Here is a 6,000-nt window from a genome sequence, read left to right on the forward strand (position 1 = left end):
TAAGGGACCTCTGGGACAATATCAAGCATACTAACATTCGTATCACAGGGGTCCCAGCAGGAGAAGAGAGAAAGGGACAGAAAACCTATTTGAATAAATAATGGTGAAAACTTCCCTACCCTGGCGAGGGAGAAAAATGCCTAAAGTCAAAAGAAGCTAAAAAGCTCCCCCAGTGGGCTGGGAGTTGACCAAGCCAATGCTGGATGAATTAGATCAAAAGATGACAGAAGCTGAAACACAACCTCATGAGCAGAAGAAAGTGAATCTCTGGGGCCCATCTTCAGGATCCACCACTTGAAAACCTGGTGATTTTTTGCCTGTTCTACAAGCAGAAAGCCATAAGCAGAGAACCATATGAATACAGGGTGGGCAAAAGTAGATTTACAGTTGTGAGTATGTGAAACAGAGTTTACCCTTATATCATTATTTATTAATTATTGTATTATTTTTCCATACGAACAACTACAAACCTACTTGTGCCCTACCCTGTATTGTATTAAAGAAGGCTAGGCAGACAAAAATCTGGTCTCAAAATGGAAAAGGCAGGGGAATGAGAACTTACGCTGCTTGCATGCACTCAGACATGGGACACCAACGTGGGGACAAGCTGCATTTGCCAGTCCCCCAAAAGCAAGCTGGAAGTGGGCCGGATGATTAAATGCACACAGTGCAGCTGCTGGGCTGCTCTGGCTGAGGCCCCCGGGCCCTGACCCCTCTCCACCCAGTACTTTGCACTTTGCAGGTTTCTACCTGTCCTGCCACCCCCATCCCTGAAAGCAGCTCTCCTCACAGACTGGTGCCCCACGCCTGAGTTGGAGCATGGTCTTCGAGTGTGAAGGTGCTGGTGTTCATCAGCTGTGATTTGTAGAAATAAAACCTTGGTAAAGAAAAGGAATGAGCCTTGAAAACATTGTGCTAAGGGAAATAAGCCTGTCACAGAAGGCCACATGTTGTGTGATTTCTTTTATATGAAATGTCCAAAAAGGGCAAATCCTTAGAGACAAAAAGTGGATTCATGGTTGCAGGGTCTGGAGGGAGGGAGATATGGGGAATGACTGTTAATGGGTTTCCTTTCCAAGTAATGAAAAGTTCTAAAATTAATTGTGGTGATGGTTGCACAACTCTGCGAATATACTAAAAACTATTGCATTGTATACTTTAAATAGGTGAATGATATAGTATGTAAATGATATTTAAATAAGGCTGTTTAAACACAACTGTGGCTCAGGGCAGTAATCAATGGGCCACATTCCACACAAAGGGCAGAGGCAGGACTTGGACTCAAGCTCTCAGGTCAAAGCTCTTTATCACCTCTTCTCGACTTACATCTCCCATGTGAGATGCCTAACCCCTGGGTTTCCTCATCACTGATGACCTAGCCTCATGATATTCACAGCATGGTCCACGAGTCAGCAGCATGGAAAGCCCCTGCCAGCTGGTTGGTAGTGCAGAACCTCAGGCCCCATCCAGACCAGCTTATCAGAATCTGCATCTTAACTGGAGCCACAGGGAATTTATGTCCACATTAAGGGGCTAATTACATCCCTCACTTCCTCATAAAAGTGCCTCAGAAGGAGTCGCCAACTATTCCTTGTTTGTGGTATGGGTCACCATGGTAGTGAGAAACACACCGATATGGAATGAAAAGAGCTGGTTTCAAGTTCCAGCTGTGCCACTTCATTAACTAAATAACTAATTCATTCATTCATTCATTCAACAAGCATTGATTATGACACAGCAGACGAACATAGACATGGACAAACAGACAAAGTACCTGCCAGCCCTTACGTAGCTTACACAGTAAATGAAGCTAACTAGCTCTTGCAAACTGAGAAAAGTCAGCAAGTTGGCTCCTCTCTCTGAACCTGTCTCCAGGCCAGTGGAATGGGGATGATGATAATACTGGCTTTGGACAGCTCTGAGGACTACGTGAGAAAATACAGAAAATACAATTACATATCAGATTTTCCCCAAATATTTTTTAACAGAAGCAAAAAGGAAGTTTATGGCTAAAATATCTGAATTATTGCTTTGGTTCTAGCTGCTGGGTTTTCATTGCTTTCTCAGGGTGCTGAGGGCAGCTACTTCATGCCATCATGTGAGTGGGAAACACCTGTTTGAGGAGAGCCAATGAGGCAGAGGGAAGCAGTCCATCAGTGAGGCCCAGGAGCCCTATAGGTGAGCCATAGGAGATTACAGCTACGATTAGACTCACTGGGAGGCATGGCGTTGGAATTGTGGAGGCATTGTGTTCCATAGTCACTGAGCCACCTGCCTACTTTCTATGAGCGATGCCCCCTAGTATTTCCGATGGGGTCATCTAGCCTCCCACAAGACAAGCTCTCTGCCTCACCTATCACCTTGTTGCATTGTTAAGCAGGACCAAGCGTTTTTGAAGAAAGGGGGCAAATACCCATTAGAATCTGATTTTTCCACATTTAAGCTCCTGAGGAATCACTGTAGCTCACAGGCACTATCTGCCTTCTAAGTCGGTAGCTCTCCTGGGTCAGCATGCTGTCCTAGAGACTTCTGGTCTTGGTGGAGTAGATCATTTGGACTGGCCCACCTACTAGAAAACTTGGACAAAGTGCAAAAAATTTTTTTAAAAGTTTGATGGCAAGTTAACAGCAGTGAAGAATTGTAGGGTCCAGATTCAGGTGAGAAAGGACGTCCAAGGAGGGAAGGTTGACTTGCAGTCTCCTCTCCACTTAATTCATCTGCTACCTGCCATGCTGAAGAGGCAGAGACACTTGAACAGGTAATTCAACGGACTCAAAGTGTAAGCCACAGACGAGGAGAAGGATCTAAAAATCTCCAAGGGCTTAGATTGAGACTCTGAAGGACTGCACTTTAAGGGCAAAGGAAGACTGAAAATTGACCATCTCTTGCAGATACTGAAGCCTCGCTTCAAAATAATGAATCCCTGATTAGCCTGCGGTGATAATGGCATTCCTTATCCCCCAGAAATTCACATAAATCCTCTTGTGGAGGAAGATAACATTGTCCTAAGATTCAAATTCCCTACTTTTATTTTTCATGCAAAATATCCAGCACAGAATAAAAAATAGCACGGAATATAAGGAGATGGGGCAACATAACCCCCAAAACAAAAGAAACAGACACTAGAAACAGAGCCATGGAAGGTGGTAGTGAAGTTATCAGAATTCAACAATTTCTTAAAATATTCAATAATTTCTTAAAATACTCAAGGAAATAAAAGACAAGATTGAGAAGTTTGTCACAGTGGAAACTATAATAAGGAGTCATAGAGCCCTAGCCAGTTGCTCAGTGGTTAGAGTGTTGGCCTGTGGACTGAAGGGTTATGGGTTTGATTCCTGCCAAGGGCGTGTATCTCAGTTGCAGGCTGGATCCTGGCCCTGATCGGGGCACATTCAGGAAACAGCCAATTGATGTGGCTCTTTCACATCGACGTTTCTTTCTCTCTGCCTCTTCCCCTCCCTTCCACTCTCTCTAAAAAAAAAAATCAATGGAAAAAATATCCCCCGGGTGAGGATTAACAAACAACAACAATAACAAAAAGTGAGTCATAGAGAAGTTCTAGAACTCAGAAATACAATAACTGGAATTTAGAACTTAGTAAATTAGACCTGACCAAAGAGAGAATTAGTAAACTGGAAGATAAATCAAATGAAATTTTCCAGATTGAAATGATAGTTATTCTGGTGAGTGTATATCGCTATTTATTGTGGTTACATTTGCATTTCCCTAATGACTGGTGACTCTGAACTCTTTTTCATATGTTTATTGGCCATCTGGAGATTTTCCATGAAGTGCCTATTCAAACCTTTTTCCCATTCAAAACATTGGGTTGTATGTCTTTTTTAGAAATACTAGTTTTTATTGAAGTTTAACAAGTCATGGATACATGTTTTAATTTCTATGGCAATCTAAAAAACAACACAGTTATTTATAACTATGAAGCTAATAAAGGGAGGTTTGAAATAATAAAAACAACCATTTATAAAGTCAAGAAAGAAGAGAAAAGGCAACATGCCATGGGTAAGATGAATAGAAAGCACACAGTAACTAGATAGATGGGAATGTTAGATGAAATCACTAATATGTCAGTCATCACGTTAAATATAAACTAGCTCTCCGGGTGAAGATGGCAGAGCGCAGTTACTGCTTTTCAGCCCATCTGGTAAACTTGTTCAGATTGGATATGCTTTGGCTGCTGTAGCTGGAGGAGCCCCTTCAGTGGGAATTAAAGCTGCAAATGGTGTGGTATTAGCAACAGAGAAGAAACAGAAATCCATTCTGTATGATGAGCGAAGTGTACACAAAGTGGAGCCAATTGCCAAACATACAGGCTTGGTATATAGTGGCATGGGCCCAGGTTACAGAGTGCTTGTGCACAGAGGTCGAAAACTAGCTCAGCAATATTACCTTGTTTACCAAGAACCCATTCCCACAGCTCAGCTGGTACAGAGAGTAGCTTCTGTGATGCAAGCATATACCCAATCAGGCGGTGTTCGTCCATTTGGAGTTTCTTTACTAATTTGTGGTTGGAATGAGGGGCGACCATATTTATTTCAGTCAGATCCATCGGGAGCTTACTTTGCCTGGAAAGCCACAGCGATGGGAAAGAACTATGTGAATGGAAAAACTTTTCTTGAGAAAAGATATAATGAAGATCTAGAACTTGAAGATGCCATTCATACAGCCATATTAACCCTGAAGGAAAGCTTTGAAGGGCAGATGACAGTAGATAACATAGAAGTTGGAATCTGCAGTGAAGCTGGACTTAGGAGGCTTACTCCAACTGAAGTTAAGGATTACTTGGCTGCCATCGCATAATGAAGTGACTGAAAATCTGGAATTGCAGATAATCTCTATACTTAAACATGTTTAAAGTATGTTTGTTTTGCAAACTTTTTGCATACTTATTTCTACATGATTTAATGGATCAGTGTTTTTAAAATGATACTTATAACTCATAATAAACTGTTAAATCCAAATATATATATACTAACTAAATGCTTGAGTCAAAAGACAACGATGGTATCTGTTTTGGAGATGGGAAAATGTGACTTTTTACTCAAATAAATTACTTTCTTGGCAGCATCCCCTATTTTTGTCTTTGTCCATCCCCCATTGTCCTTCCTATTGCTGATAGACTGCTATGGTTTGTTACTGAAAGCTAGTTCATCTGCTAGACACATGCCCTTTCTGAAAGAAAGGTTATCAGTCCTATGTATCAAGAGCCTTTTAAAAAATGTGTGTTTTTAAAATCAGAGTTACCATTATTGCAGTTCTCTTTAAATTCTCACAACTTAGTGCATCCTTGCTTCTAGAAATTGGTTAACACCACAAGCTCTGGAGTTGCTTACATATCAATCCTGACACTTACTAGTTGTGCTTCAATATTTGCTTCACCTCCCTGGACCTCAGTTTCCTCATGTATATCCTATATAATAAAAGGCTAATATACAAATTGTCCCCTCGGGAGTTTGACCAACTGGGAGTTTGACTACTCGCTATGACCTACACTGACCAACAGGGGGTGGTGTGGAATGAAGGGGGCAGCCAGAATGAAGGAAGGCCTCCTCCAGCAGCCGGCAGCAGGGGAAGGAAGGCCCCAGCCCACAGCCCTGATCTCCGGACAGGCCTAGGGACCCAACCCATGTACAAATTTCATGCACCGGGCCTCTAGTAATAGTATAATGGGCTTTACCTCAAAGCTTTGTTTGTGGATTAAATAAGTAAATGTATAAATTGGTGCATAATGAATACACAGTAAACAATAGCTGTTTTTATTACTATAACATTAGAACCATTTTATTAGTACAACTCTCCCATCCCCTTTTTGTTCTGGTCCATTCCTCCTGATCCCTATCAAGACTAAATTCAAAAGCTACTCTATTCTGTGACTCCAGTCCTGACCATTCCTACCATGCCTCAGCTACACACACCAATGTGCAACTCTAGCCCCCAGAGCCATGTGCTGTAGGCAGAGGTTTATATGAATTTAGCTTACCA

The 6,000-nt window shown here is 41.9% G+C and overlaps 2 pseudogenes; both read left to right on the top strand.

The window, feature by feature from the left end:
- The first annotated feature begins 136 nt into the window (after positions 1–136).
- LOC138997339 (protein BUD31 homolog pseudogene) lies at positions 137–710 on the top strand (annotated as a pseudogene).
- Positions 711–819: 109 nt separating this feature from the next.
- On the top strand, positions 820–4,858 carry LOC138997340 (proteasome subunit alpha type-2 pseudogene; annotated as a pseudogene).
- The last annotated feature ends 1,142 nt before the right edge of the window (positions 4,859–6,000 follow it).

Source organism: Myotis yumanensis, unplaced genomic scaffold (assembly GCF_028538775.1).
Source record: "Myotis yumanensis isolate MYYU_CA2020_CCGP unplaced genomic scaffold, mMyoYum1.0.hap1 SCAF_18, whole genome shotgun sequence".
In the NCBI taxonomy this organism is placed as follows: Eukaryota; Metazoa; Chordata; class Mammalia; order Chiroptera; family Vespertilionidae; genus Myotis; species Myotis yumanensis.